The sequence below is a fragment of the Neovison vison genome, chromosome 4, assembly GCF_020171115.1.
Source record: "Neovison vison isolate M4711 chromosome 4, ASM_NN_V1, whole genome shotgun sequence".
Classification (NCBI taxonomy): Eukaryota; Metazoa; Chordata; class Mammalia; order Carnivora; family Mustelidae; genus Neogale; species Neogale vison.
The window spans coordinates 171206393-171227427 of NC_058094.1; the positions used below are offsets into that span (position 1 = coordinate 171206393).

The 21035-nt window shown below is 35.2% G+C and overlaps 1 protein-coding gene across 4 annotated transcripts in view; it reads right to left on the reverse strand.

The window, feature by feature from the left end:
• DGKB (diacylglycerol kinase beta) overlaps positions 1-21035 on the reverse strand; it is a 693878-nt gene that overhangs the window by 188842 nt on the left and 484001 nt on the right. The window lies entirely within an intron of this gene.

Sequence of the window (21035 nt, forward strand, 5' to 3'; positions counted from 1 at the left end):
TTTAAGATACTGTCTTCCTTTCTATGAACAATAGTGAGAAATTATGATACAAGATAAAAAAACTAAAGAAGTAGTAATAGTATTTTATCAATATAAAAAGAGTTACAAAGAAAATATGGTTTAAAATATTTCAGTATCGAACCTTATTTTCTCCCATGACCCAAAAACTATCTTTTCTTTGTGCCACATAAATAAATTTATGATCATTTAATGTAATTTTATAAGGATTGACCAGATTTTTATATTAACCAATGCTGGACTTAAAAATTCATTCTCATGGAAAAAATGCAGTTTTTAATTATACATATTTTAACAAGGTTTTATGCCCTCAATTAGAAAAAAATACAGGTAAAAGGAGATACATGTTTTCACGTACACAGGTAAAACAGAAATTTTTGTCATATTCAAATATACCTCTCAAAGTACTCTTCTTGACTTAGAAATACTGATATGTGCTTTTCACATTACAATGTAAAACATCTCAACAATTAAAAATACATTTGGCAAGGGCCTTACTTCTTAATTCAGCCCTATTATTAGTTATGGAAAACAATATGGAACCTAATATAGTATTTGTTATTACACTGTGTTGAATAGAGTTCTGTAATATGAAACTACAGGTCATAAAAGAAATCTCGTCTATCCAGATATACTCAGCAATACAGCCTCATACAAGATCTTATTTCCTTACAAAATTTTCACTAGCCTTTCTTGTATCAATTGCCATACCCATGCCAGTAATCTGAAAACTTCTTATTCCTAGGTTATTAGTACCCTAAACTCTCATTCTTTTCTAGAGAATATTTTCCTTGAGTTATGACCTGAGTTTGTGTATCTGAGTAGTAAAAATAGATGATGGCTAATTAGATAGAACAGGGGCAAACATTTAACATCAAGATCTGTGGGCCTGAGCCTATATGCAAATTTATATTAAATTAATGCAAATATTTGCTTCAGAGAATATATGTAATTTCACAAATTTATTCACTGGCTGAAGTTACAAAAATAAAAAATACTTTCCTATTGACTCATCACTCTGATGAAAATATGTCATTTATATACTGAGAGGGAAATATTAGTAATATACAGTAGTTTATTAGACATTAGAATAACAATAAGTAGAAGTTTTATGATTGTTTGGAATTGTCTTTCTATATTCAGCAAGTTTTCTAATAACATTTTTGTGCTAGCATTTTATCCAGACTTTCCTGGATTCATTTACTCATCCATTCATTCATTCAATAAACATTTAGCAAGGTCATCGACTTCCATATGCCTGCTGTGATAAGTTCTAAAAATATAAATATGGATACAATTATCTTTGTCTCCAAGGAGCTCAGAATATTATATGATGATGGGCATTTAAGTTCATTAAAAAGTTAACGCTCTACAAAAATAGGAGCCAAGTGTTACAGGGAAACATTTTAGTGAGTCAACTACTTTTTTTTTTTTTTAAGATTTTTATTTATTTATTTGATAGACAGAGATCACAAGCAGTCAGAGAGGCAGGCAGGGAGAGAGGAGGAAGCGGTTCCCTGCCCAGCAGAGAGCCTGATGTGGGGCTCGATCCCAGGACCCTGAGACCACGACCTGAGCCAAAAGCAGAGGCTTCAACCCACTGAGCCACCCATGCCCCTGAGTCAACTACTTTTACATGGGAGGGTCCAAAGAGTTTTAGAAGAGACGGCAACATTTGAATTTGTAAGTCAAAGGAGGCAAAGAAAGAAGACAAGTTCTATGCAGTTTCAGGAGTGCAGAATGACTTAAGAGAATGTTGGGTATGAGCTAACAAGGGTCTGTTTTAGAACGTGTATGTCAAGTAAAAGGATTTGGATTTGATATTCTAGATTAATAGGATGTTGGCAGAAGTTTATTACCAGTCAAGTGACATGGCCAGCTCTGTTATATGAGCAGTGAGTTTAGCAGAAATGAGTAAAAGAGCTAAAATGTTGAACACTCCTAGGAGTGTGAACAGGAATGTGGCTATTGGAATAATACAAAGGAAATATCATTGAAGGCCTCAACCAAGTGGTAAGGGAAATGGAGAAGAGAGGCTCAATCCAGGAGAATAAATGAGGTAGCATTGATAGGAATCTAATTGTATTATTAGACTGTACTAATTTCTACCACACCCAAGTTCGTTCTTTTTTTTTTTTTTTAAGATTTTATTTATTTGTTTGAGAGAGAGACAGCCTGAGAGGGGAGAAGGTTAGAGGGAGAAGCAGACTCCCCATAGAGCTGGGAGCCCAGTGGGGAACTTGATCCGGGGACTCCAGGATCATGACCTGAGCTGAAGGCAGTCGCCCAACCAACTGAGCCACCCAGGCGCCCCCAAGTTATTTCTAAGTGTACATGTAGGAATACCAGACCATTACTCCAGCAAAAGAAGGTCTTTGGATTTATATTATGACATGTTCTGTCAGGGAGCTAATGCATACTGTATTGGCAGTTTGAAAATTAAATACACACACACACATTTGCACACGCAAATACATATATACACAAGACTTCTTTGCGCACATAAGTGATTACTCCCTATTTTTTTTAACGCTCTACCCATCAAAATTCTTCATAGCTTAATTAGGATGATGGGGAGCTTGTATCAGCTAACCAAAATATACCAGCTTTAGTAAATACATCACAAAAAAAGAAATTCTGAGAATTTACATTCAGCCTTTATTCACCATATTAGTTAGCATTACTGCTCATGTGCAAAAGCTGCTTTAAATTCTCCATTATTACAACCATTTTATGTCTCACTTAGATAAATATATGGAGGTAATAAAAAACACATAGAATCAGATTCCACATGACAAATTAAGAGCTGTTAAATTTTATTTTTTCAACCAAACTGGTCTTTAGGTTGTAGAAATGCAAAAAAGCACATTTAAACATGTATGCTATTTATTTTTATGGCTCACATTAGAAAATGATCCAAATAATTCAAACCCAAATTTGTCAGAGAGAACCTATCTACAGCTTTGGACTTTTTAAGAGTAAGGTAACTGAACATTTAACACACTACAGAATAGCCATGGCAAAGTCAAATTTATTGTATTCTTAGCTTTTGTGATTGCAGGTATGATGACAAGTGTCCTACAAAAAGTTATTCATACTATTATAATTTTAATTCATTAATACATTAAACCCTATTTCAATGAATTTAATTTTAAGTCTACAGGTTTCAGTTTAATATTTAAAGTGCTTGGCTACCAGATGTTTGGGTAAAAATTCAGAAAAAAATTAGCTCACATTTATCAATATTTTCTTACTAATAGCAACTTAGCCTCTTTTACATATCCTCAGGGAAATGTAAACGATCAGAGATTTATTCAAGCAAAGAATCATTCTCGTTATTACAAAATTTAGGTAACATTTAGTTCTCCAAGTTCTGAACTTTCAAATAGGTAATTAAATTTCTACTTTCCTTTGAATTTTTCTTCCTGGTTTATATGTCTTTTGTTTTTTGTCCACGAAGTACTGTAAATGCAGCCAAAATAAAACAAACAAACGGCATGAATTGATGGTGCATTTCTCAAAAAAAGTAACAAAGAGCCTAATTAGATATTAAGCTCATTTCTAATGACAATGCAACATACAGAGAGAGGTCAAACTGCCTCATTTATCTTGTTGTAGAAAGCTCAAAAGTCAAACACACAGAAAGTTATAATTCAGTGAAATTACTTTTAAATTAAAGGTCAACTTTTTTCTTGCAGATATCTTGCTTTTATTTTTATTATATTATAAATACATATAAAATTACTAATATATTACTACTTATCTTAATATGTATAAAACTGAAAAGCCACCTGTTAGACACCTGAATCCCCTTTCCAAGACCCTTGAATTAAGCTATTCCATCTACATTATATGGATAACTGCTCATCAGATTAGAAAATAAAACCCTTTTGATCACTGCTTTTCAGATGAAAGTAAACAAACAAGGTCTTAAGTAGCTTAGTTAAAAAGGATTTAAGGGGCGCCTGGGTGGCTCAGTGGGTTAAGCCGCTGCCTTCGGCTCAGGTCATGATCCCGGCGTCCTGGGATCAAGTCCCACATGGGGCTCTCTGCACAGCGGGGGCCCTGCTTCCCTCTCTCTCTCTCTCTGTCTGTCTCTCTGTCTACTTGTGATCTCTGTCTGTCAAATAAACAAAATCTTTAAAAAAAAAAAAAAAAGGATTTAAAACCAATACACTCTTCTACTCATTGAGGATGTTTTAAAAATCTCATCTTTTTCATTAGCTTTCTTTCACTTTTGTCCTGCTCTGAAAGTATTTCAACAGTTACTCCAAATCTGGTTCAAAAATTGTTATCTCATGGAGAGCAAGGTATCTAATAACTCACTCACCTGAATGGTTAAATTACATCTCCCTATTCTATGGAACATGCTAGGAATAAATAGCACAGGAATTGTAAACTTGTCTAACAATGTCTATGATAAAAGATGCAGCATTCCTTGCTCACAGCAATAGGGTCAGTGTTGAATGTGGGACATTTATGTCATAGAATCAATTCACTTTTATTTGTGTTTCATTAGCAGAAGGCATTACACACAACATTGGTTATAAGGGTATTTATTCCTAAGGGTACTGAGGTATTATGTTTAAGAAGACAACACAAGCAGAGTGGTAGGGCCCCAGTGGTGATTGTGTGGGTGGATCCCCCGGGCAGGAGGGAGAAACTCTCATGGGGGGGTGGGTAAGGGTGGCATACAGCAGGGTGTCAGGGCAGCAGGGCCTTATCAGGGCCACAATGCTAGGTTAACACAAGGTTAAAGGCTGGGGACACCTGCAGTTTATCACTTCCTGAAATCGGTCAGCTGTCATCTGTACGGACTACAGTAATAGGCATTTGTTAAGAATGAACACCATACCCAACCTAATGAAATGAGCAATTTATTTATTTGTTTGATTGGCAACTATACCTACACTAATAAACAGTCCTGAAGAAGGTGGTTCAAAGTTCGAGATTTTGGAATGAATGACAACTTTTACTACAGTTTATAAAAAACTCACAGGATCAAACATTTCAGTATGTAAAGAGTTACATTTGCTTATAGAAACTTGAAGCTATAATTTTACGGAAATTACTATCCATAGGAACATACTAGTGGCAGAAGTGACCCTAGATCCTACATCCTCGGATACTATACATTTGACTGATACCTTGAAACCCATGTTGTTGTTTAAATAACAATTGATAGGCCTTTCATAGCAAGTGAATAATGTTTATAATATTATTTCATAAGGGAGAAACACAGCTGTAATGACTACAATGGGGATATTTTATATTCATACTAAAGAGAGCAAACATTTTTCATCCCTCCAAACAACAGGTAAAGATATAATTTTTTTAAATGACATATAAAAATGCTTGTATCTAACGCTCTTTCATAAGATATGCTTGGTAAGTCCCCAGGAGATAATGAAGCAAGCTACAGAAACTTCAGGAAGAATCATATCATACTCCATCTTTGTAAAAAAAAAAAAAAAAGATGGATATTCTAAAAATACAATTTTTAACCTGAATTATTCTTATATAAGAAACTTCTCATACAAAAGGATGCACTGAAAGATCAAAAAATTTCAGTATGATTTTTCAATTCCCTTTATAAAAGAAAGAATATGCGGTTATATATAAGTGGTTTTGTACATAAGAACTTTCTATAGTAATGCAAATCAATTATTTCTTTCCCAAATGCTTTCTCTATTTTTTATTAGAAATAATCGGAAGACTTAGGATGGAAAAGTAGAAAAGCACTAGTGATGCCACATTGCAAAGTTCATACTAAGAAAGTATATATGCACAGTAAGTTCCCAAAGAGCAGTGATAATAATTACATGAAATATAAAACTAAAATTATAAAATGTTTAAGCAATGTCCAAGCATGTTTACAATAGAATACCTTTCAGTAATAACTAGATCTTTACTATTAAATCTTTCATAATATTAAAAGTTTCCCTAAGAAAATTGTTAGGAAGAGTAAACGAAATCTGTGATAGCAATAATTGCTACTGTTACTGAGCATGGCACTGTCACAGATGAACCCAGGGAGGCTAAGAACTCATTCTCCCAACATCACATGGGAAGGAGCATAATCTAACTCAAGAGATTCTAGCTTTTTCCCCATACTGTCTCTCATTAAATATAATAATGAATGCAGCATCACCTGAAACTTTTTTTTCTAAGCCAAAAGGGAAGTGTTAGAGGTCAGATAGGTCATCATTAGATGACTCCTTTGTTCATATTTCTATTCTAAAAGAAGTTTTATTCTCCTCTCCTGAAATAAACCAACTAAAGATAACAATGTAATCTAGAGCTGACCGAAGGGACCCCAGGGGAGTACATTGTGGGCTTCCATGAAAGATTTTCCACTCTGGTAAAGAGCCACATACAAAGTGAAAGCTCTGCCCCTCCTTTCCTGTTTTTGCATGTTGTCAAGTAAGGAGATAGTAACTGGAGATGCAGCAGCCATATGCCAGTATGAAGGAAAAAGCAAGGGAACCCCAGAGATGTTAACCCAGATCCTTGAGAGAGTTAACTGCCTTATCAGCCAACTCTGAAACTGTCCGTCTCTGGATTTCTACTCATGTGAGATTTATAAATAAACTTTGATTGACTTTGTGTATTCTGTTACTTGCAGCTGATGCACAGCTCATTTTTGTTTATAAGAGAATTGTCACTCAAATTATTATGAATGAAATATTTGAAAAATTTAAATGCGGAGATCTGTTTGTCACACAATACTGTTTTTCTAGATGTGAAATTCTGTGGTAACAAATAAAGAGTTAAGGTAGAGAATTTCTATTCAGCATAATTACTTGTGCTTATCTTTTGCCTAGACAGGCCACTATAACTGAATTTGCTTTTGTTATCTGACTTGCTGCTCCCTCCCCTGAATTTTCTAGGAATTATTTCCATGTATAGATACTTGAAATAATCCTGGAAAAAAAGTCATGAAACATCCCTTTTTGAAGTGTCTCCATTTGCATCTGATGCTTTCATTACAGTCAGTGAAGCCTGGAACAACTATTAAGCAGTTAGTAAGTTCCCAAGTCTTACCTTCACCCTTCCCACACATCCAATAACTTAGAAATGAAGTCATCTGGTGATATGTGAATTGATGAAATACACCAGGATCTCTGAGATCACTGCAGAAATACTTACGTTATAGTACTTCTCACTAAAATAAACAGGAATATGTAGAGCCTAGCCAAAACTGATAGTGAAACTGTAATTAAGCTTTGTATGCCTCAGTATAAAAGAAAGCTATACTTTAAGTGGATTATTTTATTCATAACCAGAAAGTGTCTACTGCATGAACACTATCTTCAGTATGTTTAAAAACAAAAAGAGGAGGGACACCTGGGTGACTCAGTCAGTTAAGTGTCTCTGCCTTTGCTCAGGTCATGATCCCAGAGTCCTGGGATCGAGTCCCACATCAGGCTCCCTTCTCAGCGGAGAGCCCGCTTCTCCTCTCTCTGTCCCTCCTCCCTGTTTGTGTTCTCTCTCTCTCTCTAGCTCTGTTTAATAAATAAAATCTTTAAATAAATAAATAAAAACAAATAGGAAAAAGCTACAAATTTAATAATTAGCATGTCTCCATGCCTAACTCTGGACACCAAGTGAAGCTAGACTGCTCTTCTCTCTGGTGGGATAGGAACTCATTTATTAAATATTTTGAGCACCTAATCTAGGCATGGTACTATGAACTGCATTGGAATTACATTTATACATAAAATAAACCTCTGCTTGCACAACTCTTAATTTCTAGTCAGGAAAATAAATTATTTCATATTAATTGTTATAAGCATTAAAACAAAGTTTACAGGCTGCCTTAAGCATGTACACAATAAAAGGGAAAAGCACAACTTCCTTAAGGAAGGAAATTGGTCAGGTTTTCCAAAGATCTTAATACAGTTCGTCAATCCATCCCTTTTGCTTTGTTCTAATTCCATGATTACTGAGCAATCTGGGAGTTAATCTGGATTTCACGGATTTTGGTGTCTATGAATATGACGTTTTGAATGACGGAACTATATTCTAACCTCTTGAAAGGAGTTATTACCTCCTTCCCTGTATTTTAAGTTTCATATATATATAGTATTTCTTGGTAAACTAGAGCAAATGAGTAAGAGCCTGATCACTTCAGAGTGCCATGATACGATTATGTTTTTGCATTTACCAAAAAGAGGATGAGACTATAAACACATGCTTAAAATACTGCCCGCTGGCAGGACTGCTAGGAAGTCCAAAGAGCCTTCAGAGGCAGCAGGGACAACTATCTGGATAATATGGATTGAGTATGTTGAGCCAGACAGTGAAAGAATTGCTTGCTCATCCCATCTCTTTCTACCATCTACCAACTGCCTTCCTTCCTTCTCTTTCACTTCTTTCTCTGTCTCTGTCACCCTCCTTCTCTTTTTCTCTGTTCTATTTGCTTTTATTGAATGTTCTAAACCAATCAATTATTTAAGGACTAGTTATAGGAATATAGTGTTAATATAGTTCAACAGATACATAAAAGGTACCTACTTAGCTCCAGGGAAATTAAGTAAATGCAAAAAATTTCAGCAGACTTATGGTAAAGACAGTTCCTGTTTTCTGTCCTGACTCATGGAAAACTCTACAACTGGAATATAAATTGATTGGTAATTTTGTACACTTAAGAACTATAAGGAGTTCGTATTATTAAATAGTTCTGTTTAATGACATTTGCTTGGCATATTAAAATATGAATGACATCTCAAATCACTAGATGAAAGAGTTTCATAATACAACATAAGGAGTTCAACATGAGAAAAAGATTTTATACAAATATTTTGGAAAACACATATACTTTCCATCACTAAAAGGCCAATTAATACTTCTCTATTACTGACCTCAGTATTATAATTTTAAATTAGTAATTATGTTCATCAGAACATATTATATCTTGCTGCATTTTAATGTTTCTCTTCACCAAATTTTAGGTGCTTTATTTTGTAAAACTTGCAAAAATAAAGAAAAAATACACCTCTCTAGCTCCTTCACACATTATTTCCCTTACCTTTATTCTGTTAAGACTACCATGGTTACACAACTTTAAAAAAATACTTCTAATAAAACTTGTTTCTTTTCTTTGAGAATTAGTTAAGTGTTTTACCTTTTGTTTTTCTTCACACATCAGCAGTCCTTTTCCAATTCTGTGACAAGAAGTATAACTGCATTTTGAAAATGCTGTTCACCTTGAAACTTCTCTCACACTACAACTTAAAAAAATGGGACAATTCTTTTTCCAGTGTTACAGAGGAGTGGTGTTACAAACACATTAATTATTGTGTATAAAAATGTAATGGATAGGAATCAGATATTTGAGTTATATTGAAAATATTGGTATTTTTAATCAAATTGAAGAATTATGTAGTCTTAACACCTGAGTGAGTAAATCCATTCTTATTTAGATTGCTTTTTTTGTCACTGATTGATATCTTAAGGGACCCAGATGGCTCCCTGAAATATCATGATCTCCTTTTGTTTATAGTAAATATGCTATAATTTATATAAAATATTCAGGCTGACTTGTACATAAACTAATTGACAGAAGTAGACATTGTAATTTGGACATTAATCATTGTGCTGGTATATTCAAGTACACATTGGATAATTCTAAGACAGATGTGACAGAAACATTTCCTTTTTTCTCTAGTATTATCCATTGTTTTATTTTAAAAATATGCCTAGCCTATATACTCTTTCCTCCTCTTTGAAATCATGTGCATATAAACAGATAACAAACACACGAAGATGAAATCCAGTTGGAAATATTTTATAAAACTATTTTCAATTTATATTACCATTAACAAATCAACAAATCACCACTTTTTTGGTTATATTAATATATTTGGGGAAATGTTGCATTGTTTTCCAGAATTTAAATAAAAATCATCTGCATTTTTCAATTGAGGCAGAACAAAATGATTTCCTTGTCCACAAAAGTAGTACTATAATCTGAACCTATCTATATTAAGTGTTGAAGTCATTACATTCTGAATATTATTGGATATTTATAGTCACTCATTTAGTTTAATGACTCATTTAGAGATGTTTCCTATTCTGAACAGATTACACAGATTAGAGAGAATATCTCATTGTCATTTTGTATCCATCAATATGAAAAGAAAATTTCTTGGAGGCACTTTTTAGTGAATGGTCAAATATTCATAAAATAATCATAAGATTATTCATAATTATATAATATGTTTTAGTGTCACTAAATCTTGCCAGAGTTCATTATTATGGATTCATGATATCACATATGTGAGTAGGAACTCTACTCCCCACTCAGCTATTGCCCTAAAAATTTAGAACCTAATCACTTGAGACAGATAAAAACAAAAAGAAACTTCCTTAAGAACACGAAAGAAAAAACCAAAAAGGGATGTCTATTAGTTATGTTTACTCATTCATTCAACAAATATTTGTTGAAAATCTCTTACGTGCCAAGCACTGTTTTAGTCGCTGGAAGTTCATGAGTGATTAAAATAAAGTTCCTATTCTCATACTGCTTATAGTCATTATTTGTCTAAACGTGAGATGAGATTGCCTATTATCCCTTAGAATTAACAAACCACTCTCTCCATCTCTTCTCATTCTTAGAGCAGAGTATATATAAAATAAAAACTCAAAACAAATATAACAAAATATAAACATTTAATCAGGTGATTCCTGGACTTCAAAATTAAATTACAATTGATTTAATAATTAAAATATTACTGAACACAATGGTAGATTATTTAATGGCCACAAATTCTTCCCAGTCCTGTAGGTATGCCCCTATGCAGTGGGAATGTACCACTTTTCCCTCTAGAAGTAAATCTCTTTCTCCACCCCCTTGAACCTGGGCCTTAGGGAATTACTGTGACCAACAGAATGGAGCAGAAGTGACGGCGTCAAGTTCCAGAGCCTAGACCTAAAGGGGATTGTAAATGCCACTTTCCCCCTTGTGGAGCCCTGTACCAAGGACTCCAGGTTGTGAAGAAGCCCAAGATGGAAAATGATGTGAGGAGAAAGATCCAATATGCAAGTTAAACGCTGCTCATCCACTGGTTTCCTGCCACTGAAGAGCTGCCCAGCCAACCCACAGAAACACAAGAAATTATAAACTGTTATTGTTTTAAGTCACAAGGTTTGGTGTGCTGCCAAGTAGAAACGAAGAAAAGACACAAAAGGATATTACATATCTTATAATATGCTACTAAGCGTGACACATACAAAAGGCAGTAAAACACATAGCTCTGCTTATGGTCCTTGCCCTACAGTGTGGTGGGAAAGACAGGAATTTCTCAATTACACAAATATTGTGAAGCTGCTATGGTAATATGAGACAGAATGAAAAGTAAAGATACTTTATGAGAGGTTATAATTAAGGGGAAGGAAGCACATGTCTGGCACAGGTGATTACAAGCACAAAGGCCCTGTGGTAGAAAGCAGATACGTAAAACTAAATGATAGAAGGACAAAGAGCCAAGAAGAGACAGAAAGTCAGCTCATTGCAAGATTGTCCTAGCATGTCAGGGACAGGTATTTAGCTGATGAATACTGTTAGTTGCAGTGCATACGCAAAATTTACATTTCTTTGGTCTGTGGATGTTCTTTTGAATGTTCAGGAAATGGAAGCAAAACGTTACAAAAATATCACCAAAGGGATAGCTGAATTTCATTCTTCACAATCCTTGTGTTCAAACCTGCAGAGTTGAAGCTAAGTAACCTAAATAAATATAATAATGGAAATGAGTAAGAGAGAAACAAGCTCTAGTGATTGGGGTTTGTATTCATCTTTTAATTGAACAGACTTTTACTTTGCAGAAAAGGAATATGTAGGGAAAATCAATATAGAAATAGTAAATTAACACGTTTCTCTTATATTTGTTGGCTCTTTAATATGTGGTCATCAATTTTACTAATTCAGTATAATATGGAGAATATATAAAATTCTTAAAGTATGATGAAATTTCCAAATTCACTGCTTTCATAAAAGTATCATGTGAAAAAGTAATGATTATTTCCAATAGATAAAACTAGTGAAATATTTCTGTTGGAAAGAAACTTTTGCTTTCCTCTCAGTTCAAAAAATATATATAGATTTTGCCATTAACAACCCTATAGTTCCCTTCTTTGCCTTCTAGACTCACAGTAATATTATTGCCCAAAGTAGAGGCAAGTGACAATGAGGACGCATTTTGAGGGATTATTGATTTAAGCAATAACCCCTTAAAGAAAGGCAAACAAGAAGAAAAAAAAAAGAAAGAAAAGAAAAATTCTGAATTCTTTTCCTTACATTCAATTGTCACAATAGAGTAATTTTCTCTCATCACCCATAAATCTATCATCTTGCTAATACTTCAGTAAAATCATTTCATTGTAGCACATAATATATATTAATAAGCTACTAGACTTTTTCTAATAATCTACTTTCCTTTCCACTTTAGATTTAACAATCATATAATAATCACTGTTCTGCTTGCAAATGAATCATACGCAATAGTAAGGAAATAGCTACGAGAGAGATGCAGCCCAGGAGAGATTTAATCATAGGAAATGGCTGACTTTTTATTTCCAATAACCATCTGCACTCATGGTAAATCAGGTGCTAATGAAGCTCAGGACCAGACTGCACGGGAGCATAAATCTCAAGAACCAAAAGTCGTGGAGCAACAGACTTCAGAAAAACAGAATTTTCTAAGGAAATGCACCAAGATTATCATATAGAAGGTCACCATCTGCAAATGTGTCACATAAATGAATATATTTGGTAGTCCTAACACCACTTTATGACACTGGCTGTAAACATTAAATCTATATCTTTCTTTTGAAACTTACCACTTTAAAATATTGTGAACATGGATGGGTTTCTTCTTGGACAGTCAACATCTTGAGGGTAGGGGCTCTCCCTGCCAATTTCACTGTAATCTCCTTCATGGCGCTTTAGACTCCTAAGCACTCAATATTTGAAGAGTAAATGATAGGAATAAAATGATCCTTTGTGGGCTTTGATTTTTAGGACAGAAAAGTATTGCAGAATTTTTTTTTCTAGTGAATGAGGATGCCAAATCTTAATTTGCTAGAAGTTATGCCAGACATGAGATGGGACTCAAGAGTTCTGAGCATCGGTCAGTATGACTGTTTTCTAAGACTATGGTCTCTGTCATTGCAATCCTCGGCTTCAGGCCTCACTCAGTCATTGTTGGAGTGATACCCAAAATATGAATTAGGATGGAAGCAGAGTGGCAAGAGCCAGCCCAGAACCACCAGTATAATTCAAATTCTGCATCACAGAAAGAGAATTGAAGTCTGAGAACTTGACAAAATATTGACCTTTTTCTCTATGCCAGTGCAAAACATGGACCATAGCTATACCCGTGATCATTAATGATTGCATTTTTAACCATCTGCAAATAATACAAAAGCAAGGACCTGTAATCACAGGTAAAGATGGTGTATGAGATTTCTACTAACACTGGAATCAACTTGAATTTCCCATCATCTCCAACTTAATATGGCTTCCACATTCTCACTTGTTTACCATGTATGCAGAAATCCAAGTGAAGCATTAAAAGTCTCTTCTCCCACTTTTGTAAAAATAAACCTGTAAAACACACACATATATACACACACACAAAATCTAGACACTTGAGACAATTAGTCTCTAATTAGCTTTATGAGTTACATGAGGTAAACAGAGCCACAGTTCTTAATTTTCAGGGGGTCATGATACTTTGAGAATTTGATAAGAATCATGAACCTTCTTTCCTAAAATATACACGATTCACAGGTAAAGGATCATGCCTAAAAATTCAGATGCTTTACAGTCTCCTTGAAAGCTATGGATAGTGCCCACATCTATATAAACCCAGGTTACAACTCCTGACTACGTATTTGCAAACTCAAGGATTAACAAAAATTCTTAAGGTGGAATGCATCACAAATAACAGCTCTTGAAGGAAATTATTTTTTATTTCTTTTTTAAAGTTATTTGGTATCAGCATGTATCACATTAGATAACAAAAGCAATTTTCAACTTGTGTTTTCATATATCTCCATGAAATCCATGGGAAATAAAATAATTTTTCTCATTTAAATTGAGAGACAAGCACAGTTTACCATTTAATAGAGATGATAGATTGAAAATAAAATATCTAGAGCTATAGTCATATATTTATTTTACTATTCTAACAAGAATTCATAAAATTAGAGTTGATTACTTTTTTTAGTGCATTTTAACCTTCAGTACGTACTCCTGCCTCCAGCAAGTTTACATTGCTGTATCCCAAATATATTGGCATATAACTTATTGAAATCTAATTTGCTGTTAGGAAGAGGAGCATTCATATATATAATGCAATGTATTATTTCCATGTCTACTGTTTTTCTCTCTCATTTTTCTTCATACATGGCAAAAAAATGACTAACCTTTATTTCATAATACAAAGAATTTTACCTAAAGCCAAATCCTAGCCTTCTCTCAATTCCACAAATAATATAAACTGAAAAGGGATTTCATGGTATCTCATATTGTTATTAGGCATACTTTAAAATAATGAATTATTAAAGATAGATTTTAAAATCTAAATATTAAATTTAAACTTCAAGTTTTCCTCAAAGATATTGTCTAGAAAGGAATATAATTTCATAATTATATTCTTTCTTGTGTTAAACAGAAATACTTTAAAAACAAATTGTAAAGGAACATACAATTAACTATATAGCCTGTAATGTAGATACATCATAACTCGTGGTAGCAAGCAGAAATGAGTTAAACAAACACATCTCAAAGCAGTGCAGTAATAAATATATGCATCCTTTGAACTGGCCTTTACTTGTTTTGTGATATTTTTACCATTATGAGAGATGTGTATAATAGGAGGATTTACAGATGATGATGATTTCTTAGAGAAATTCCTAGAGCAATTAGCAAATCATATAAATAATCATATAAACAAATCATGTTTATATGTATTAATCTGTCACTTTACATATTCACATTGTTTTAGGTACTCATTTACTTTCTTAGAAAACACACAAATGGTGAATAGTCGTAACTCTGAATATTATTCAGCCATAAAAAAGAACGGAATCTTGCCATTTGCTAAATGAAGTCAGAGGGAAACAAAAACCATATGATTTCACTCATATGTGGCATTTGACCAAAAAATGAGCCAAGGGGAAAAAGGGAGAGAGAGAGAGAGAAACCAAGAAACAGACTCTTAGCTATAGAGAACTGATGATTACCAAAGGGAGGGATGGGTGAAGCAAGTGACGAGGGGTTAGAGACCACACTTGTGATGAGCACAGGGTGTTGTATGGAAGTGTCGAATCACTATATTACACACCAAAAAATAATACGAAACCCTATGTTAACTTCTGACCAACGAGCCTCCTGACCACGGCTACTTCTGACCAACGAGATGTTAGTTAATAAACATGATGTGAGTCGTTTCAGGAATGGAACATTTAATTGCCAAGGTGAACCCCTCTGCAATTCTCTTCTTTCACACTGAATAGCAAGGTTCAAATACATGGCTCTGCTATCAATTTAGAATTTTTTTTTAAAGACTGACTTACTTATTTGAAAGAGAAAGGGGGAGCAGAGGGGAGGGGCAGAGGGAGAGAACCTCAAGCAGACTCCCTTCTGAGCACAGAACCCCACATGGAGGTTGACCTGGATCTGATGACCCTGAAATCATGATGTGAGCTGAAATCACAAGTTGGACACTCAACCGACTGAGTCGCCCAGGTGCTCCTCAAACCGGATTCTTGATTGAACACAGTAAACAATGTTTCCCTGCCCCTGCAAAGAACTCGGAACATGACAGAGATATTTTGTGGTTTTCAGTCACCCTTATTTTGGGGTTGTTTATTATTGTGGCATAACACTACCTATCATGTTGAAACATACCTTTTCAAACACTGTTGCTCCACTCCCAAACTGTTCGCCAAAGAGGAGCCTTGTTTCATTCATTGTTTCCAATTTGTGAAAGTTACTGTCATATTGAGTTAAACTGGTTGAGGTGTTATTATTACATGCTAAATTATTTTTTAAATTTGTCTTTAAATTTATCTTACAGAATTAGTTTTTTGCTTAAAATAAAGTTTCAATTCATTAATTATAGTGTTAGTTTTATCGAAACTCCTAACCTAAGACTGAAATGTCTTTCCTGTCCCAGCTCATGCCTGATGAAAGAAGAAAGCGGATAATTAGGAAAAATCTAGGGCTTCTTCTCTTCCTGCTCCATCTCATTATCCATGTTCTCAGACTCTTCCAATTTAGAACACCAAGTAGGATAAGAGGTAAACAGAGATCTTACTTGATTTGTATCACAGCGGAAAACCAACTAGTACTTTCTAGTTTTGTCCTATTTTTAACACTGACTGCCCTTGAGCCCTTGCTTTCATTTTCTCAGAAATTCTTCCCTGTACAGTCCTCCACCCTTTACCTCTACCACTGAGGAATCTTCTGCCGCAATCGTTGGCATTGTCAATGCTTTGCCACAGCTCATTTTGACCTCCACATCCTCTGGATGGCTGCCCATCTAACTTCCATTTCCTTCTGCTGAGATGACTTTGTTCTTTCTGTAAGATCTCAAACAATCCCAAAGCAGCTCGTGGTCATCCCTCTCCTCCCTGCAGAGCTCACACATCAAACCTTCAGGCTACATATTAGTCTGATGAACTCAGAGACCACACACGGCAGTCTTTGCTCTACTACCAACAGACATGTTACTCAGCTTCCCGCCCTCTACCTCACTCAGACCAGACTCACACACGATGTGCTTGCTGCAAAGCAGTGGACACATATAAAGATCTCTAAGTGAATTTCTTAAACTTCCTCTCCCACTTTTGGGTGAGTTGGGGTGAGCAGTGATTAACTTCACTGGGAGAGCTGAGGTGCACCTGACAGGTTATCTCCCTCCAGAGAATCTTCTTGGAAACTCTTCCAATCTCCACCCATTGGCTCTTTTATACCTCTGCTTTAAGTCTCTTAAAATTGGTTCTGTATTAGTGACTCCCTTTGGCATGTGCCTCCACTGAGACTCACATTATAATAATCTCTCCCAAATGTAAATAAAGTCTTGCCAACCCCACATCCTTATTAAACTCCTTCAGTGACTTTATGTGAATTTAGCATATAATCAAATTTAGCCTATAAAGTACTATAAAGCCTGCATGTTTTAACAATACTGTGATAAGAGAAGATAATCAGAGAAGATTCCTATATAGTTATAGTTCCTATATAGTTATAGGAATCTTCTCTGATTCTTATATGAAAGCACTTTTTGTGGACTTAGAGGAAGATTTCTCAAGTCTCAGGACTACTGCTATTTCACAGTCAGCTAATTCTTTGCTGTGGAGGACTATGCTGTGCCTTGCAGGATGCTCAGCAGCATCTTGGTCCTCTCCCTACTATATGCCAGTTGTACTCCTGCCTGGTAACAATCAAAAATGTTTCCAGACACTGCCAAATGTACCCTGAGGAGAGGGCAAAATCATCTACCTATTGCCTCAGAAACTTCACATGATACTCTCTCTCTCCCTAGAAGTTTCTCTTTCTCACTCTTCACTTAGAAAATTCTTACTTCTCTTTATCCCTGGATAATCAGAGCTCAATCTTATTATAAAGCATCCCGTACCTCACTTCTTCTTTGTGACCAGATTTGAGTCACACCCGATAGCACAGAGACCGGGTTGAAATGTTGGCTCAAACTTGTTCCAAGCATGATAGAATTTTAGTTTTCTACAAATATGGAAACCAGCAGTGAAATGTTACACAGACCATCCAGGATATGGGAGTGTAGAAGTGGTCTCCTCATGCCTCTCTAGTGTATGCTCAGAAAGCAAAGCCCAGAAGCAGGAAGTCGGGGGACACCCAGCCTGCGCTTACAGGAAGCTGCCAGCATGAGGCAAGCCCAAGCTGGCACAGAACTTCCAAGACAGCTGTGGCCGAAATCAGAAGTAGCCTGAGAAGATTCTCCATAAGGCATCAAAGTCCCCTGCTATGATAATCCACCACAGTAACCTTTTACATTTCTCAAAACTCTCTTCAATTTCAGAACTGACCTAATTCATCATGCAATATTTTAAATATATTTTCGATCCTTCTTGTCACAGAGACAGTGAAAACAGATGCTTACTCTTATCACAAAAATAACCTTGTATCAGATGAAGATTTTACTGCCTACCCCTACCAAAAATTAACGAAGTTACTAACTATGCAATTTTTCATTTTAAATTAAATCATAGGAATAATTTTCCTCTGTCCCTAAACCCATTAAAAGCCCAGTACTTTATAGCAGAGATGACAGTGAATGATTCACAAATTAATGAAACCATTGTTACAGTGCTCTAAACTTTAGGGAATAGAATTATAAAAGCCTTATAAAATCATGACTGCCCCCCTCCCCTGGCCCTTCAGCAGCACATGTGTTGCTTATTTAAATACTAAACCTGTGTAAAGCTAGGTTATGAAAAGCCACTTTATGAACACTGTTTTTCTCAGGTGATGAAGGAATACCCGGATATTTCCATGTAAGCAGATTGGCAAGTCTGATCAAACATCCAGATTGTAATCTTGTTCCTTGATGCAGAAGTGGGTTTTCTATAAATGGCCAAACTTGGACACTTTATAGATAGCCTGAGAGTACAGAGCTTCTTCGTCACTCGCAAAGCCATGAAGAAAATTTCCAGTAAACCCACTAGCACAGAGCTGCATGTGGCCTTTGAGACTTAAGGCAGTACTTAGAAAGTCTAAGCATCAGACCACCCCTGTTGTGCAGTCCATGTTGTGATGTTACAGCACCCAGATAACAGGATGGGGGTTCAGAACCATGAGAACCCCTAAATTTGAGACATTTTGTGCCATGATGTTCTGAATTCTGTCTCTAGGGATTTTATCCTTTGACCCATTGTGCAAAATTGTTTCCTGATTAGGCTGTTTCAAGGCTAAAGGGACAAAAATAGGGCTGAGCAGCCAGCCAGCCAAATGTACCTTCTATAAATCTATCTCTAAACTCGTAGAGAACTCTAACAATGGTTTCATTAATTTAGCAATCATTCAATGTCATATCTATTATAATGTACTAAGCTCTTTAGAGAGAAAGAAAAAAAGAAAATTGTTTTATTCTCATGATTTAATTTAAAATGAAAAATTGCATTGATGGTAGTCTTGTTAAACTTTTTTGATTTGCTTTATGATTTAAAGTATAGACTTTCATTTCTTGAGGCCCATGCTTTTGTCTACTATTCTAAAACTCCTCAATGAACATTCTTATCTTTCCAGGACAGGTATGAAAACACTTAAGTGATTTTAATAAAACTGGTAATATGTACTTAAAACTTGGTAACAAAGACAGTTGCAAAAGATATTCATAGTAAAATGGCATATATCAAAACAATATACCTAGCCAGGACCCTTGCAAGTTACCTGTGGTAACAACGAAGCACTGTGTTCTCCATTGATAATCACGCACATTACCTTGGCTGGGCCCTTCTCCCAATCCCTAGTGCCCTCCTGGGGATATCTGCCCAAACCAGAGCCCCACTCCCAGGGTGAGTTGTGCTCCCCTTGCCTGTGTGCTCAATTCACAGCTGGGGCTTGGGATTTTCCCTCTGAAGAGTTCCTCCCTCAGAGTGCTTCTTTGAGGATGGTCTAAAACTTCCGTCTTTCAAATTCACAGAAGGTGTCCCTACAATGGAAATTTCTTGGATCTGCTGGTCTACTAAGTATCCCCTAAGATTCTTCAATGCAGATGAAGTATATCAGAGTCACTCAGTCAGTCACTCTTGGGATAGCTCAGACTTTACCCAGGCTGGTCCAGCAAAAACTGTGTAAATTGTGTGACTGCTGGAGAAAGACTTCTACTGAAAGCAGGAAATAATGAAAGACAAATGAATTTAATTCTGGCTTATGAGGTCTCCAATTTTAAAGTTGTCCTCTTTACGAACACTGATTCTCTTCGGAAGTTCTGTCATTTCTAGGGGAATAGAAGATAACATTCTAATACATCTACTTAGACAAACAGACTAAAAAATATAACAGTGTTAATTTTGTAGTTGTGAACATTCACTTTCTTAGTTTGGTAAATGTATTATAACTATGTAAGGTGGTAACTTAAGGGGAAACTAGATAAAAGGTATACAGAAATTCTCTATACCATCTTTGTAAAATTTCTGAAATTACAGAAATTTTACAAATTTTACAAATATGGTATAGAGAATTTCTGTAAATTTAGAATTATTCCAAAATAAAAATTATACTTAAAAATTAGTGGTAGAGGAGAGCTCCTGTAATTCAAAAAGTCAAACACACCCTAGGGAATAATGTAAATCAATCTTTATAAAAGATGGAAAATTGTCTGATATCTATTTTTTTTAAAGATTTTATTTATTTATTTGACAGAGAGAGATCACAAGGCAGAGAGAGAGGAGGAAGCAGGCTCCCTGTTGAGCAGAGAGCCCGATGCAGGACTCTATCCCAGGACCCTGAGATCGTGACCTGAGCCGAAGGCAGCGGCTTAACCCACTGAGCCACCCAGGCGCCCAGTCTGATATCTATTTTAAAAGCATTAACTATTTTCATTAAAGACTAACATTAAATGCCTCAACCACCTAGTTTCTGTATGAAACACTCACAGAGTTAGGGAAATGCATATGTAAGATATGCACTGAAAACTTAAAAACTCAAAGGGACCATAAAGATCCCTTATTTTAAATAAATGATGCACTGGAAAGCATTTGCCTATGTTTTTTCTTTAGACCTCCTTTTACTAGGTGATTATGTAAATAGAAATAAAAGGGGGAGAAAAATCTATGTTTTTGCTCTTGTCCATTATAAATATTTACACATTTAGGTGAAGCACAAAAGTGAGTTGTTAGGAAAACCAATTTGGAAGAATAGGAGGAAATTTTCATTAAAAATAAAGTAAGGTATAGAGACTGGGGAAAATGTCATCTGAAGAAAAAAAATTTTAACGTGTATATATATATAGTTTTTACCAATA